The sequence below is a fragment of the Lolium rigidum genome, chromosome 6 (assembly GCF_022539505.1).
Source record: "Lolium rigidum isolate FL_2022 chromosome 6, APGP_CSIRO_Lrig_0.1, whole genome shotgun sequence".
Lineage (NCBI taxonomy): Eukaryota > Viridiplantae > Streptophyta > Magnoliopsida > Poales > Poaceae > Lolium > Lolium rigidum.
The window spans coordinates 359,210,225-359,227,857 of record NC_061513.1 but is presented as its reverse complement, the minus strand read 5'-3'; the positions used below and the strand labels follow the sequence as shown (position 1 = coordinate 359,227,857).

Genomic DNA, 17,633 nt, shown 5'->3' with positions numbered 1-17,633 from the left:
GCATCGGTGGGTCAGTCTGATCGTTTTATGACGGCTCACTTGTGTTTCCTAAATATCTTAGGACCCCGAGTTCTTGTTATCTGTTCCGAGACTGAGCGCTCTAACCACACGTGGGTATGCTTACCGGGTCTCCCCTTGACCACTGCCGGAATCTACAGCTTTGTCCAGTGGCCGCAACTAGTTTGAATGTTTGTTTGTTTCTCCCGGGCGTGCAAGCATGTTTCTTTGTGGTCAGATGATATGATATTATTTTTGGGGAAGCCATGTTGCCTTGTAACCCCGTTGTCTCTTGCACGTCCGTAGGTGCGGCACGTATTGTTAAGAGGTCATCCTCTAGTGGGCTCTGATTGTGACGCCCCGGAACCGGTACCATGAGGATTCCAGCGATCCCGCCGAAATCCGCACGATATCGATTCAGAGACGCCCTCCGACACGACGTGCGCGACAATTCACACACGTGATGCCAGAGGAATTAACACGAGAGGTAACATTAAAACAGGATTACAATAGAGCCCACAAGAAAACATATATTACAACAACGACTCCAACGAGTCAAGATACAAATATACAATACAAAGATCCAATTCATACAAAAGATCGAATACGTCCGACTACGGACAAGATACAAATTGGACTAAGAGTCCTGAAGATAACCAGTGGCGTCCATAACCCTGCCCAGGCCAAGCCGGAAGGGTAACCTTGCTAACGTCGTCTTCACCGAACATATCTTCATACCTGCCCGGTTATATCCCGTAGAAGCAGCAATAAGTACGGGTTCGTACTTAACAAGACTTCAAGACGTATAAGCATTCGTCAACCGGCCGTCCTTTGTACTTGAGGCACGCAGGGGACTTAGAGGACGCAAGAGGAACGTCATAGGCAATATGGTGGGGTTAGGCGGCAGCGCGCAAGCACTAAAAACCTATAGAGACACTCTACAACATTCGTCTAATCAGAGAAGGTGAGAGAGCGCACAACTAACAGTTCTATACTCGCAAACATAACACAGCTCGATGTGTTCCCCTTCGCCAAGAGGTACCGGCAAAGGCACTCACACGGTTGTCAAGTTTTAACCAGCTTATTATTTAAGTTGTTCCGTCTTACTATGCAAGTTATTAGTATTGAAACAACAGGTGTAAGTTGTCTATGGTCGAGTCATACAGCCTCCAAGTCGTCCATAACCGCGACGCGGCTTATCGATAAGATTGTAACCACGAGGGGTGCCCAAATGTGCCCACACGCACGATCAACCCACTTACGACAGGTGGATATCACGACACGCACTCTCCTTCACTACAACAATGTCCAGGAAGCCACCTAACTAAGTTAAACCCGTATCAGAGTCCGGCCGTGCTCCGAAGCGGACTTAGCTGTTTGCGTCTACGGCTTTCAGATGGAAACAGTGCCCGCAGGGTGAATCCATCTTCAGCAATACGTACCGCGCCTACGAGCGTGCAAGAGACAACGGGGTTACAAGGCAACATGGCTTCCCCAAAAGTAACATCATATCATCTGACCACAAAGAAACATGCTTGCACGCCCGGGAGAAGCAAAACAAACATCCAAACTAGTTGTGGCCACTGGACAAGGCCGTAGATTCCGGCGGTGGTCGAGGAGACCGGTAAGCATACCCACGTGTGGTTAGAGCGCTCGGTCTCGGAACAGATAACAAGAACTCGAGGTCCTAAGATATTTAGGAAACACAAGTGAGCCGTCATAAAACGATCAGCTGACCCACCGATGTCTCCGCTAAACAAATGTCAACAACTAAAGTAATCATGATTCTTCCCAACATATAACCCGATAAGATAACAAAAACGGTAACAAGATAAGACAGCACTAGCATGCACTACGACTCGCAAGGGTAGACTCGATAACCAAACAATAGCCATAGGAGGTGGTGGTGGCAATATGGGCTGCTTGAGGTAACATGTGGAAGGGACACGTGACAAGAACGCAACTTAAGGATAGCATGAGGGAGAAGGCAAAATAAAATAGGTGAGCGACTCTCGCAGGGACAGGAGTATAGGGGAAATGCTTGCCTGTTAAAGCTTGCCGAGGAACATCCGGAGAACTTGTCGTATCTCACCACACCACTTCACGATCCTATCCGGGAAGAAGCAAATGCTGGAACACACAACGCATGCAAGTCTTACTACTACGGATAAAGAAGATCCAGCATGATCAAGATGATATGCATGACATGGCAATTATGATGCGATGCAACTTATCCAATTTAAGCGGAATCGGAATCCCGAACAAACAAATTAGGTTATGGTTGCATTTTCTACCGACAAATTTAAGTGTTGATTAACATGGCATATCATGGCAGGGGTGATCTACTTCAATTTTAAACGGAGCGGGGAAACCATAGGTGGATATCCGAAATACTCCGCATATATGTTAGGTGAACATGCATAACTATCATCGAACGAACATGATGCGAGATGCAAACAGATGAATGGATGGCATATTCATGTTCCTCTCATTTTTCTGATCAATTTTCATATATAATACTTTTCATTTCGATAAACGGTTTGAAAGATATGAATTTCGCAAGATTTAAACATTTTATTGCAAAATAAAAAAAGAGAGGAAAGGCAGGGGGCGAACTGGGCCGAACCTGCTCACTTCTGGACCGGAACTAAACCTGCGGCGGCGTCGGATGAAGGCTAGCGCCGGGAGAAGAATCTGGGCCAAGGCCCATCCACGGATCTGGGGAGAAAACAGCAAAAAGGTGTGGCTTAATTGCCAGGTTTGGGATTTGAACTCTGGTCTCACAGGAATTAGATCAAGGGTAGAACCAGACGGGCTGCTGCGTGGATGTTGAACATGATGGGCCGCAGCTGCTCTTGAAGCACGAGAAACGGAGACCTTGGACAGAACAACCATGTCTGGGAGGATCTGGTCGACCACGAGCCTGACGATTCGAGGCGAAGCGGGGCAAGGCACTAGGCGTCGAGGGCGCGCCTCGTCGTGGCGGTTCAGCTTCGGGTGGTGGGATGGCCGGGGAAGGACCAGGCCGGCCGGAATCGAAGATTAGCTCGCCGGAGACGGAGAAGGAATCGGCGATTTTGCGGGCGATTGGAGAGGTTCCGGTTCGATTCCTTGCACTAGGTTGAAGAGGACGACGAGGCGCATCTCCCGGTGCCCTCAGAACGGCGAGGGGTGGTGTGTAGCGGCGGCGCCATGGTGGGTGGAAGAGGTACTGTGGGGTTTCTCCCCTTCGTTTTGCTCACATAGAGAGGAGGAAGATGGCGGCGCGAGGGTGGGAGAAGGGCTAGGGTTTGCTGCTGCACTGGGGTGGGGATTAAAAGGGAGAAGGGAGGAGCAGGTGGAAGGGTGGTGCGGTGGTGGTGGAGGACCACGGTGGTCACGCTCCTCTCGTGAGGGGAGAAGACGACAAGGGGAAGGGAGATCTTTTCCCACCGAAGGGGTACGGGCCAGAAGATTGGTTGGGCCAAAGGAGAAGGAAAGGAGAAGCTGGGCCGCCGGATCAAGTTAGATGGGCTGCTGGGTTAGAGGGGTTAGGATTTCCTCCTTTTGTTTTGTTTTTAGAAAACTATTTTGTATATTAGTTTGAAACAAAACCAGACCAACATAAATTTTATATTTTATAAAACTTATGAAAATAATTTTATTTTGCTTCGATAGTTTTGTTTTAGGGTTTGTTAAAATGAAAAGACAAAGGTAGGGTATATTATACATACCATATGAGAGGGGGAACAATATAATTTTTATTTAAAATAATTTTTATTTGATAAAACCTTGTGGATGATATGATGCATATGCCATGATGACTTGGAACGACACGGAAAAACAAGCAACGGAGAAAAATCTAATATTGGGGTTTTTCCGGGTCGTTACTCTGATCCTCTTAGCCGTTCTCGCAACAGCTAGGTCCGCGTCAGAGTTCCGATCGGGCTCTGAAACGGGTTAACTTAGTTAGGTGGCTTCCTGGACATTGTTGTGGTGAAGGAGAGTGCGAGTCGTGATATCCACACGTCGCAAGTGGGTTGAGCGTGCGTGTGGGCACATTTGGGCACCCCTGCAGGGTTACATCTTATCGATAAGCCGTGTCCGCGGTTATGGACGACTTGGAGCTGTATGACTCGACCATAGACAACTTACACCTGTTGTTTATTAATAATAACTTGCGTAGTAAGTTAGTACAACTTCAATAATAAATGGTCAAAACTTGATAACCGTGTGAGTGCCTTTGTAAGTACTTCCTTGCGAGGGGGGAACGCATCGGCTGTGTTATGTTTGCAGAGTATAGAACTGTTAGTTTATGCGCTCTCTCATCCTCTCTGATTAGACGAACGTTGTAGAGTGTCTCTATAGGTTTTTTTTTAGTGCTTGTGCGCTGCCGCTTAACCCCACCAAATTGCCTATGACGTTCCTCTTGCGTCCTCTAAGTCCCCTGCGTGCCTCAAGTACAAAGGACGACTGGTTGACGAATGCTTATACGTCTTGAAGTCTTGTTAAGTACGAACGCGTACTTATTGCTGCTTCTACGGGATATAACCGGGCAGGTATGAAGATATGTTCGATGAAGATGACGCTAGCAAGGTTACCCTTCCGGCTTGGCACAGGCGGGGTTATGGACGCCATCGGTTATCTTCAGGACTCTTAGTCCAATTTGTATCTTGTCCGTACTCGGACGTATTCGATCTTTTGTATGATTTGGATCTTATGTTGTATATTTGTATCTTGACTCGTTGGAGTCGTTGTTGTAATATATGTTTCTTGTGGGCTCTATTGTAATCCTCGTTGTAATGTTACCGCTCGTGTTAATTCCTCCGGCATCACGTGTGTGATTCGTCGCGCACGTCGTGTCGGAGGGCGTCTCGAATCGATATCGTGCGGATTTCGGCGGGATCGCTTGGAATCCTCATGGTACCGGTTCCGGGGCGTCACAAGTTGGTATCAGAGCCTCAGGTTGACGGTACCCCACTAGTCCAGCCTGTAGGATAACCTTGCCAACGGACGTTGTTGTGTCTAGTGTCAAAACTATTTTCTGAAAACTCGTTGGATAGATCTGAATAGCTCTGAATTTTTCTCCTTACCTCAATTCTTTCTCCTCTTACCTTTGCGAGTTTTGAGTCTTCTCTCTTATCTAAGTTTTCTGAGTCTTAGGTCTCTACGCGGGTTGGACGATCTTTGCCCCATCCTAATAGGTTCGATCTTTGGAGGATCTGACAGAAGTACATCATCAACAGCGGAACAACGACTTCTTGTTGGTGGTGTCGCCGATCTACATGGAGCAAGAACTCTTGTTAGTGGTTTCGAGGAGATCGAGACGTCGCCTGAAGATCCGATAGTTCACCTCTCTTTCCCCGTACCATGGCGTGGAATCTCGGGGCGAGATTCCTTGTTAGTGGTGTCGATTGTAACGGCCCCGGGTAGCACCCTACTAGTTTTGCTTGTGCTTTTCTTTTATGCATCATCATAACATCATGCATGCATCTCATCCGTGTTTTTACAAAATAAAATATATTTTATAAACCCTAAGTTTTTCCTTTTCCCTCTCATATGGTTCTCATATAACACCTCCTCTTCTCTTTCTTTTAAAACAAACCCTAAAAGAAAATATATCAAAACAATAAAATAATTTAAATGCTTTTCTTTCAAAATAAGGTTTGAATTCTGGTTTGAATTCAAATGTGCAAAACAGTTTTGAAAAGAAAAGAGAAAGAGTTTTAAAAGAAAACCCCCTCCAACTCCATGGGCTGCCTCTCTCTCTCTAGCCCATCTTCTTTCCTCCACCTCTGGCCCGAGCCGGCCACTTCCCCTTTCAGCCCAAGCCCACCGGCCATACCCCTTCGATCTTTTCTTCCCCGTCCTTGTCGTCATCCCCAGAGAGAGCACGAGCATGGCGTGAGCTTCCCATCTCTGTCCACCACCTCCTCCTTTCCCCCTCCTTTTAATCCCTCTCCAGATCCCTAGCAAACCCTAGCCATCTCCCCTCCACGCCGCCGCCACCTACCTCCCTCCACCCTTTCTTTTTCTCCTCTCTCTGTGAACAAACGAAGGGGAAAACCCCACAGCTCCGACTCCACCTCGCCATGGCGCCGCCGCTATGGTCCATCCCCCGACGATCTGAGACCACCACCGGAAGCGCCTCGACGTCCTCTACCTCCCTCTGCAAGGAATCGACCCACGGCGCCTTGAAGCACCCGCACCACCGCCGGTTCTTCACAATGGCCGCCATACTCCGGCGTCGATTCCGGCCGCCCTCGTCCCCCTCCGGCCAAACCGAGCACATCTTCGGCTCCCCCGTGTCCAGGCGCACCCTCGACGCCCTCGCGCTCGCGCTGTTTCGCACGCAACTGTCAAGTTCTTCTCCGGCCAGGGCCGTCCGCCATGGCTGCCAACCGTGAGCTCCGCCTCTACCTCCTTCATGTTGCTGCGAGCCCTCCTCTTGACACGATCCGACCAGTAGCATACTGGTTCGTCCTTGGTTTCCCCAATCGTTTGGCCTGAGTTCAAATCCCACCCCATGCGGATTAATCCATCCTTTTGTCTCTGTTTTGTTCAGATCTGGCGTTGAGAGATGTTTCACTTAGCCCATGAGATCTTCCTAATCGTCAATAGCAGGTAGCTCATCTGGTTGTTCTCTGATATGCACCATCGAGATCATGTGTTCAATTCCCAGTCAAAGCGAATATAACTCGCCAATCTTTTTTGTTTTCTGCTCCAGATCCACACACGGGCCTCGGCCCAGTTCTTCCCGATGAAGCCCGCTGCTCTGCGCGTCCAGCAGCCAGGTTCTCTCCGATGCAGCAGCAGGCCAGGTCCGGCCCAGTTCCCTGTGCGGAGCCTTTCTTTTATATGTTTTGCATGTAATGGTTAAATCCATATCTTTTGAATCCTATTTTCAAATACAAAGTATTTTATATGAAAATTGATCAGAAAAACATAAGGAACATGAATATGCCATCCATTCATCTGTTTGCATCTCGCATCATGTCGCTCGTGGATAGTCGTGTATGTTCACCTTACATATATGCGGAGTATTTTGGATTTCCAACTATGGTTTTCCCCGCTCCGTTTAATATTGATGTAGCTCACCCATGCCTTGTGTTGCCATGCTAATGAACACTTAACTTTGTCGGTAGAAAATGCAACTCCAACTTTAATTTGTTTGTCCGGGGTTCCGACTCCGATTAATTTGGATAAGATGCATTGCACCATCTATGCCATGCCATGCATATCATCTTCATCATGCTGGTTCTTATTCCGTAGTTGTAAACTTTGCATCCGTTGTTTGCTGTAGCATTTGCTTCTTCCCGGATAGGATCGCGAAGTGGTGATGTGAGATACGACAAGTTCTCCGGATGTTCCTCGGCAAGCTTTAACAGGCAAGCATTTCCCCTATACTCCTCGTCCCTGCAGGAGTCGCTCACCTATTTTATTTTGCCTTCTCCCTCATGCTATCCTTAAGTTGCGTTCTTGTCACGTGTCCCTTCCACTTGTTACCCCAAGCAGCCCATATTGCCACCATCACCTCCTACAGCTATTGTTTGATTATCGAGTCTGCCCTTGCGAGTCGTAGTGCATGCTAGTGCTGTTTATATCTCGTTACCGTTATTGTTATCTTATCGGGTTATATGTTGGGAAGAATCATGGTTACTCTAGTTGTTGATATTTGTTTAGCGGAGGCATCGGTGGGTCAGCTGATCGTTTTATGACGGCTCACTTGTGTTTCCTAAATATCTTAGGACCCCGAGTTCTTGTTATCTGTTCCGAGACTGAGCGCTCTAACCACACGTGGGTATGCTTACCGGGTCTCCCTTGACCACTCGCCGGAATCTACGGCTTTGTCCAGATGGCCGCAACTAGTTTGAATGTTTGTTTGTTTCTCCCGGCGTGCAAGCATGTTTCTTTGTGGTCAGATGATATGATATTATTTTTGGGGAAGCCATGTTGCCTTGTAACCCCGTTGTCTCTTGCACGTCCGTAGGTGCGGCACGTATTGTTAAGAGGTCATCCTCTAGTGGGCTCTGATCCTCTTAGCCGTTCTCGCAATAGCTAGGTCCGCGTCAGAGTTCCGATCGGGCTCTGAAACGGGTTAACTTAGTTAGGTGGCTTCCTGGACATTGTTGTGGTGAAGGAGAGTGCGAGTCGTGATATCCACCTGTCGCAAGTGGGTTGAGCGTGCGTGTGGGCACATTTGGGCACCCCTGCAGGGTTACATCTTATCGATAAGCCGTGTCCGCGGTTATGGACGACTTGGAGCTGTATGACTCGACCATAGACAACTTACACCTGTTGTTTATTAATAATAACTTGCGTAGTAAGTTAGTACAACTTCAATAATAAATGGTCAAACTTGATAACCGTGTGAGTGCCTTTGTAAGTACTTCCTTGCGAGGGGGGAACGCATCGGCTGTGTTATGTTTGCAGAGTATAGAACTGTTAGTTTATGCGCTCTCTCATCCTCTCTGATTAGACGAACGTTGTAGAGTGTCTCTATAGGTTTTTTTAGTGCTTGTGCGCTGCCGCTTAACCCCACCATATTGCCTATGACGTTCCTCTTGCGTCCTCTAAGTCCCCTGCGTGCCTCAAGTACAAAGGACGACTGGTTGACGAATGCTTATACGTCTTGAAGTCTTGTTAAGTACGAACCCGTACTTATTGCCGCTTCTACGGGATATAACCGGGCAGGTATGAAGATATGTTCGATGAAGACGACGCTAGCAAGGTTACCCTTCCGGCTTGGCCTGGGCAGGGTTATGGACGCCATCGGTTATCTTCAGGACTCTTAGTCCAATTTGTATCTTGTTCGTACTCGGACGTATTCGATCTTTTGTATGATTTGGATCTTATGTTGTATATTTGTATCTTGACTCGTTGGAGTCGTTGTTGTAATATATGTTTCTTGTGGGCTCTATTGTAATCCTGTTGTAATGTTACCGCTCGTGTTAATTCCTCTGGCATCACGTGTGTGATTCGTCGCGCACGTCGTGTCGGAGGGCGTCTCTGAATCGATATCGTGCGGATTTCGGCGGGATCGCTGGAATCCTCATGGTACCGGTTCCGGGGCGTCACAGTCTCCACCGCCATCTTCACCGCCATCGCTGCCTCCATGATGAGGAGGGAGTAATTCACCCCCGGGGCTGAGGGCTCCGCTGTAGCTATGTGGTTCATCTCTCTCTTTGTGATCAAGTTGAGTATTATCTATGTGCTACTCTAGTGATGTTATTAAAGTATTCTATTCCTCCTCCGCGGTGTAATGGTGACAGTGTGTGCACCGCGTAGTACTTGGCATGGATTATGATTGTGATCTCTTGTAGATTATGAAGTTAACTATTGCTATGTTAGTATTGATATGATCTATGCCTCCTTCATAGTATGATGGTGACAGTGTGCATGCTATGTTAGTTCTCGGTGTGATTGTGTTGATCTATCTTGCACTCTAAGGTTATTTAAACATGAATATCGAATACTGTGGAGCTTGTTAACTCCGGCATCAGATGTTCTTCTTCCCCATGACGATGCTCCAACGGCTGGAGCCGGATGTGATGGGGGAGGAGTCGGCGGGGTTCTTCATCTTCAATAAGGCCTTCTGCTCTTGCAGATTCGATGCAGGCGGGCAAGAATTAGGTGCTCCCTTCTCTAGCCAAGGTGATATGGAGGATGGTGGGCTTCAATTCGGACGTTGCCTTGCGCTCAATCTGCAGCGGGGGAGTGTGGAAGCTGCTCCTGGGAGTCAATCAACGGTGGCTCGTTGTCAGACGCCGTCCAAGATGGTCGTAGGGCGATCGCTCCCGCCCTCGTGGCTGTTGGCTTCGGTTTCTTCCGGCAGGCGTGCGCAGGTGAATCCTAACCTCCAGGCTTCTATGACATCGCGGAGGCCCCTCAACTCTCATGCAGTTAGGTCCCAGAGCATCGCTCCAAGTGGTCATGTCCTCGGCTACGATGCCCTTGGATGCACGGCAGCGCGCAAAAGCGGTGGTCAAGGAGCTGGACCTGATGGATTTTTCTCTGTTTTTTCTAGGGTCATCTGTGCCACCCTACGCCACCACCGCAACCGCTACCCCACCGCCTCCATGGCCGCCGCCTATCGGCTTGTGAGCACGGGTTTGCACCACCGCCGCCATGGCCGCAGCCTCTCGCCTTGTGAGCACGGGCTCGGACCACCGCATCCTCCATTGCCGCTGCCTATCGTCTTGTGAGCACGGGCTCGTATCACCACATCCTGCTCTTAGGAAATGCTAATCTGGGGCGTGCGGTTATAATTTTACAGCAAGAGGGCCATACTCTCATTGGCGACCGTCGTAAGGCCTATAAAGCTGCAGCAAAAGAGGCATGGCACCCAATTCCTGATGCACAAGTGGAGTTTGGTGTTTCAACAGTTTTATCAAGGATTTGGTTGTCAAGTACGGAATAATTCCTGAATCAGTGTAAGTACTGACCCACCGTTGATTCAGATTATGCAAGCATTCAAAATGCAGAGTTGGGATAACACAGTAAAACATCTTCCCTTGGAGCCTCCAGAGCTCCCTGTGATGTGGGGGTGTTAGGGACTAGCTGGATGAAATCAGTGGGAATTAGTGCTACAAATATGGTCTGCAAGAAAATAGTAAGACAATACCACGGAAGCTAGTTGTGTGGTCGTTTCATTTCCTAGCTGCTTCAAACACCCAAGGAATCAGAAACAACCAAAAAACGTAAGAAAACCAAAGCAGACCTCGTCCTAGCTAGCTCTCTCCAGCAAGCCAAACGTCAAAAATCATACTCCATGATCAGGCAATAAAGCCAAAGCTAGACCAGGGAAGAGCGATTTACCTGCTGATTGCCACACCACACCTCCCCCATCTCAGAAGCGTCCTCGCCCGCCCTGCCACGCCAAAGATCAGATCGACGACCTCCTCTTGTCTCGCCTCTTCTCGTCTCGTCTGCTCTCCTCTCCTCTCCTCTCCTCTCCTCTTGGAAGTCTAAGTCGGTCGCACGCGCAAGCCGCACGCGGTGGGTTCATCCCTCTTGGTATTTATAGACGGGAGTCCAAGCTTAGAGCTTTTGGTTCAAAATTTGTAACTCTGGCGCCAAATATTGAATTTTTACGGAAGAGGCTGGAAGAAGATGGGTTAATTGTCTCGAGAAATCAATCGGTCCATCCTCCGTGTTTAAGTCTGCGCTTGCATGAGCCGCTAATTAATCAATGGAAATAGTGGTTTCTGGGCCAGTATTTATACATGGATTCCAACTGATCTCTACTTTCTATGTTTATTACTCACCCCGACTAATTTCAGCACGAGAGAAGTTATGGCAGTGGCTCCAGAGCAAATAAGTTATACTACTCCAGAAGCAGGCGTGCATGGCAGGTAGCGAAAAACGAGGAGGCGGTGCCCAGTAAATCAGCAAGGATTTAAGGAGGAGAGAGTAGTTAGGGATGAGATTGGAAACTATTTTTCACTGCAACCTTCCTTAATCAGCGCGCCGAAAAATTTACGCATTGAAATGGAGGGAGTATATGGTATGGACTGAAATAAAATTTTCTTCCTCTCTGTATTTGTTTTCTTAGTTTTATGTATTGTTGACTGTTGTGAACTAAGACGAGGGGTTAATTATCGCGAGGAACCAAACCGTCCATCCGGTGAATCAGATCCATGCCTCCGTGCTACTGCTAGTCAATCAATGTAGTTAGGAGTTTCCACGCCAATAGTTAGCTAGATTGCAGGTTGGTCTCTACTCTATTACACACCCCGAGTAATTTTAGCACGAAAGGAAGATATGGCACTGCCTCCAGAGCAAATACGCTATGTATATGGTATGGACCGAAATATATTTTTGCCAAGCTAGTTTTCTGCATTGGTGACTGTTGGGAACCAAAAAAAAAAAAAAAAAATTGGAATCAATCAACTTTGGATGACCCGTTTTTGAAATGCTGGAATTACTTGTTTTGATTTAGTAAATAAACTAGAATACCCTTCTAGACATACAGAGACTTGCTTTGTCCTATTGCTTTATCCTTCTTCTCTCACATTTTTTACTCCATCCATCCGCAAATAAATGTAATTATACCTTTGTCCTATGTCTACCTTTTAATATGAATCTAATGATTTTAATTTAATGTCATAAATATTGCCAGGTTTCCTTACAAAGTAAGTCCAATTTAAATGAGTTTAACATAGGACAAAGGTAGAAATACCACTTATCCACAGAACGGAGGGTTAAGCAATAAATAAGATGAAATTTTGGCATGGCCTTGGCAATTTTTTGGACATCCACATCAGACAGAAAAAAATATGGAACAATATAATGTCACTTGAGTTGCATCACAAACATAACACATACACACCAGCTCACAGATGGAGCCAGCCAAGGTTCTAAACTTGAAACAACAACAAAAGTACACGGTCACCGACAAAACTGAATTAAGTCTCAGCAGCAAGTTACTCGGACAAAAAAAAGGTCACGGCAGCAAGTTGTCGTCACCACCACCTCCGACGGCCGCGGACAGCTGCTAAGCAGACAACCCCAGCAACAAGGTAGGTGAAGCTGCAGTTGCAGACCAACCAGCTCATCTCCAGGCTAGAAAAGGCAGCTCGTCCTCTCCTCGCTCGGCACCTCATACCATCTCAGGTTAGGTTTCTGAGGAAGGGTGGTGCCAGCGACCATACCGTCCTACAGCAGCTACACACATCAAGGGAGAGCCACAAAAATCTGAACTTCTTTACAAGGCAATACTTGAATTATAGTTCTGGATTAGAACCAGTAATGCATGCAAATTCTATAGTAATCAAATGACTACCTGCCACAAGCATATACTTCTCAAATTGCTTATGGACTTGTGGTAATGCAAGAAAAGTGGAGGCCCTACCATGTTATGGAATGCATCCCCCTTACGAGTTAAAGGAAATACATTTTTTAAGCTGGGAGAGTCAAGTTTATTCACCGCCATGCTATGGAATGGATAGAATTGAAATGAAACGACTGTAATCCAAGAAAAGTAGATTGCCACATTTTCAGCTGGATGGAAAACCACTAGTATTGGCAGTAGGACCTGTATTGTCCATGTTTCCAGTAGGTACACGACTTCTAAGGTTACTGCTTGCCCTATTGCCGGAAAACGAATGAAATGGTTTCGGAAAATGAGAAGGCCCATCTCAATCACCATGCAATTGATTGTTAATAACCATAATACTACAACTGACATTTTTGATTGCGCAATCTGTACATTTGGCTTAAATATTTAACATCAAAAGGAAACAGTAATCTGATGAAAAGTTCATGAAATTCTCTATGTTTCCATGATGCATAAGCATAGCTATACACTGAATAGAAACTAACATAAGCATACCTAATTATGTATATCTAGTAACCATTTCCGCTCCATTGGTTTACTGGATTTGGCTTGCAACATGTCATGAACAGGCAAATACTGCAACAAAGGGCACTACTGCAAGAGAGAAAAAATGCACCACACAAAGGAGCAAGAAACCAAGTAGCGCATCATTACACCATCAGCAATTCTACAATTTGACAGTAGACAACTGTTGACACATACTAGAGTATACATCAAAGAGAACCACAAAACAGGTTCACTACCATGTTTCTAGGTTCAAGATAATGCCAAAATAGAAATTGTACACTTGAATTCCTGGTTTAGAAATGTACCACGAGAGTATGGAGGCAGATATATTTCCAATGATATTTAAATGACCAATGTATTTCTTCCTACTAAGGTAAACAAAGATCTAATTCTTGGAGGATGAGGCAGAAGAGGATGGAGGCATGCAACAGTTACTTGTAGAAGGTCGTCTTCGTTCCAGGAGAGGTCGAGCTTGTCCATCTTCAAGCTTGGCTAGCGCTGCTCCTCCCTTGGGCGTGGGGGACCTGGCGGTCAAGACCATGCCTATCACCAAAGATAAAGACTGTTTAGTTTGCAGAGTTAAAATCGACAACTCTGTCTAGTGCCTGCTAACTATAAACAGAACATGACATCCATTGTCACAAAACGAAGTCATCCAAAAAAAAGAAAATGGTGTAGCTTTATTGATGGGTTTACGGATCAAATATGGGGTGCAAGAAAATAGTAAGGCAGTACCAATGAAGCATCATCCAAGTTTTACATCGATCACACCATGCAAGCAACGAGATCCATAATGACTGAGTTCATGTCAATCCATCGATGTGCATAAGGCATCAACAGAACATTTCCAATATACATAGAAAAATATCGAATCACTAACAGTTGGCAAAGGACTACATTCAAGGTAAATCTCGAGATTCAGGATATATTTCAACTTTCAACATGCCTTAAGTATTATGCATCTAGGCGAAGTTATTCTACAATTTGTATTTGTGCTGGTGAACTTCCATAGTAGAGAATGCATCGTTTGCTTTTTACTACACCTTTTTTGGCTACTCGTGCAAATACAACCATATGGTGACAATGTGCATAGTCAATAGTAAGCGATATGATGCGCATTCCATTAGCTATCCCTGATAGTACTTACAGGCTGCAAGAAGAATGTAATCATGCACATGGACTGCCCCAGACATCACCACACCAAGGCCAAACCCTGTGAAGATATAGGCATTCTTTGCCTACATACCAGGACCAAGACAAAATTAACTTGGTAATTCAGACCATTTGAAGTATAAAAAAGTTTTGCAATGAACAGTGAGCTAAACCCTACCGATGGATACCCACATACTAATCTTGTTTGGCGCATACTCACATTAGAGAAGCATCTCAGGCTATCAAAGATCAAGCACCGGTAGAAGAAACCATGTCCGCCCGATCTGACAGCCAACACCACCCTCTAGGCCACATCACAACATACTGATTGGTTCTGCTACCTTGGAACATGCACAATGTAGAAGGAAATGCATCAGTAAGAGCTAAGGACTCATAGCAGAACCATAAGATTAGAAAAGACTTGGTGTGGATGCAGTACCTTACCATATTGAACACTTGAAACCTCATGGTAGAATTCAGGGTCACTTTCTTTTCCTCTATTGTATGCATCCATTTTTGGTCCTCTACTTGTATGCAGTATATAAGGTTTTCTAGTAAGAAACTGAAAGCAAGAAAAAACTTATTAGAAAACATGTAAGTACATGCCTGTATGCCTCATATACACAATTATGGAAAATGCTATACAAGAAGAACCCTATTAGAAGAAGTCCACCCCTGCCATCGCATGAAGCGGTGAACTCGCCGGCATCTCACCGACTGCTTTGCACCCTTGCAGCCACACCAAAGGTGGTTCTGTAAGATAATCAACAATACGACAAGATCAGGTTATCAATTGCAAGATGTGACCACCTGTTAAAAGTATATAGTATTTCCTCCAATCCATAATAAGTGTCGAGGATTTAGTACTAAGTTAGTATAACTTTTGTACTAAGTTACTGAAACTTATTGTGGAGTAGCATATTTATTACAATATCACTAGATGACTTAATGTTACTGCAAGATCAAAGTGTACTCAGTCACTTATAGATAAGCTTAATTATCTTTCATTGTCTTATGTACATGCTAGGATGGTTTCTAATGTAAAACCAATTAGGCAGATTCGAGCCTAGCACTTCTTAGGAAATCCGAACCCAGCAAAGCCAGGGTTTAGATGGGAACAAAACAGTAATCATGGGAAGTTGGTTATACTGTGACCAAGAGATCATATGCAAACCAGTAGATGGTAATATATAGTTTGAGTATGGGTTGTATACCACCCTTTATTTCAGACAAAACACACAAAAAACACATGAAGTAAACAATTTCATTTCAGAATTCTAATTGTAAGGTACAGAATGTGTTCAACTCACAATAAACAACATATATGCAAAATGATAAGCTTGCACAAGAAATACCAGTCAGGTTGAGCTGCAGGAGATAACCATGTGAGCAAGCTCATCATATTCAGTCGAAGAGGGTAATTACCTTTAAGCTAAATTCTGGATGCTACCGCAGATGTTGGGGCACACCGCCTTGGATCTCTTCATACAGAGGATCCGGGTGGAGCTCCCGGAGCAGTTAAAAAACTCACCAAGCATCTCATAGCTGACAAAGACACAAACCAGATTAGAATTTAGAACTGCTGCAGTGGAGATTATAGCAAAAATGCTTTCAGAGAATGATTCGAAGAGAACTTTGAGGTACGGTGTTGCATTAAATTTCGTACTTTCAGTTAATGGAAGGGCCTTACGTATGCAACAATAACAAAGAGAATTGTTGCATAAAACATATGCCAATTACTCATTTATGACGGGCTGATGAATTTAACTTCGCAGGACAAATAGCACAACATTGTTACCAGAGACAAATTCATGAAACTACAGTTCACTTGCACGTCAACTAGATCTGTAGGGTTTTTAGCCAATGTACACACGACAAAAACACCAATGGATTCAAAATTCAAACAGGGGCGTGGCACAGTAGAAAAGAAATTCTAGCCTGAGTGTCTCAGTACAAGCAAGAGATTTCATCAACCTGTGTTGTTCTTGACGATCAGCATGAGGACGGACAGATGCCCCGTGGTGAACTCCTCCTTTACATTTATGCTGGAAAGGAGACACAAATCACAAGAGGAGAATCCTGTGGTCCACACAGAATCTTGATGAGGGCGACAAGGCCTGAAAGCCAAACAAAGGTAGAGGGAAACTGTGAGTATCAATTGAGCATGACAAAGAAAATAAACATCAGGCTACTAGTATCAAGGCAACGTACGGTTACAACAAGGCCAATATCAGTGATGGTGTTAACATAGACATCAATGATAGATCCTAATTTCTGAAGAAAATTCTCTGCTGCTAGAGTACCAAGCTTAACAGATTTTTTTCATCCCAAATTTGTATCAAGTTAAGCCTTCTAATTGGTTCAAGGTGATCAGGAAGTATAACGAAGATGCTATTTAAGATGCCAAACTTATACCCAAAACAAAAGCATCATGCCAGCACCAACTAGTTCAACTTGCAGCGCCGACTAGTGCTCAGATTTCTGGAATATAATACATCAGGATTCAAAGAGTTGCGATATGTACAAGGTCTACTATGGCTAAAGAAAAAGATTGAGTAATAAGAAATAGCCATATCCTACTAACTATTGTATGAACAGATATAAATAATTGCATGTTCAACTTAGCTTCCAATAATAAGGTTCTAAACATATCATATTCATCGAGCAAACAATTATACTATCAACTTGTAAATTAATCTTGTACCCATAGTTGCAGAATTCAGTAGACACAAAAATAGATATATGGCACCCAAACCATATAAGACGAATAATCAACAGGAGAAAATAGATTTATGTTGCTCGCTAGAACCAATTAATACTATAATTGTTTACAGTGCGAAGACGGTATAAAAAAATCCGCAGGCTCATAGTACAGATTACGAGAAAAGCTCCAGATTTATAAGGCCTAATACACAATATACATCAAAACAAGGGGAGAGATGGCAAGAGGGAAATCAAACAAACGGAGTGTCTTGTTAATGCATCGTTAAATGATATTGACTGCTTCAGAACTTTCACGTACCCAGTCAATGTCGCGTTGTTCCTCTGACTCCATAAGACCGATGCAAACAAATGAACCGGATAAGACTGCCACTTGAGAAGAGGCTTGTTCTTGCATGTTGGGAGGTTCTTCATCTTGAAGGGAGAGGCCAGTTTCAGG

At 45.1% G+C, this 17,633-nt stretch overlaps 1 protein-coding gene and 2 long non-coding RNA genes across 10 annotated transcripts in view; 2 read left to right on the top strand and 1 right to left on the bottom strand.

Annotated features, from left to right (window-relative positions):
* LOC124660694 (cytochrome P450 71A1-like) overlaps positions 1-17,633 on the top strand; it is a 38,692-nt gene that overhangs the window by 7,538 nt on the left and 13,521 nt on the right. The gene's annotated exons all lie outside the window — the stretch shown is intronic.
* On the top strand, positions 6,311-6,869 carry LOC124660698. Its single transcript, XR_006989939.1, has 3 exons — positions 6,311-6,452; positions 6,542-6,600; positions 6,704-6,869. It is a non-coding gene; the product is annotated as an uncharacterized LOC124660698 (long non-coding RNA).
* Positions 12,246-17,603, bottom strand: LOC124660695. 8 transcript variants are annotated; one of them, XR_006989934.1, is made up of 9 exons: positions 17,496-17,603; positions 16,448-16,590; positions 15,899-16,018; positions 15,119-15,226; positions 14,913-15,035; positions 14,694-14,814; positions 14,469-14,559; positions 13,310-13,864; positions 12,246-12,633 (listed from the first exon to the last, which is right to left on the bottom strand). It is a non-coding gene; the product is annotated as an uncharacterized LOC124660695 (long non-coding RNA). The 8 variants fall into 8 exon arrangements; XR_006989935.1 differs by having other exon boundaries at positions 15,128-15,226; XR_006989932.1 differs by having other exon boundaries at positions 14,652-14,814; positions 14,913-15,226.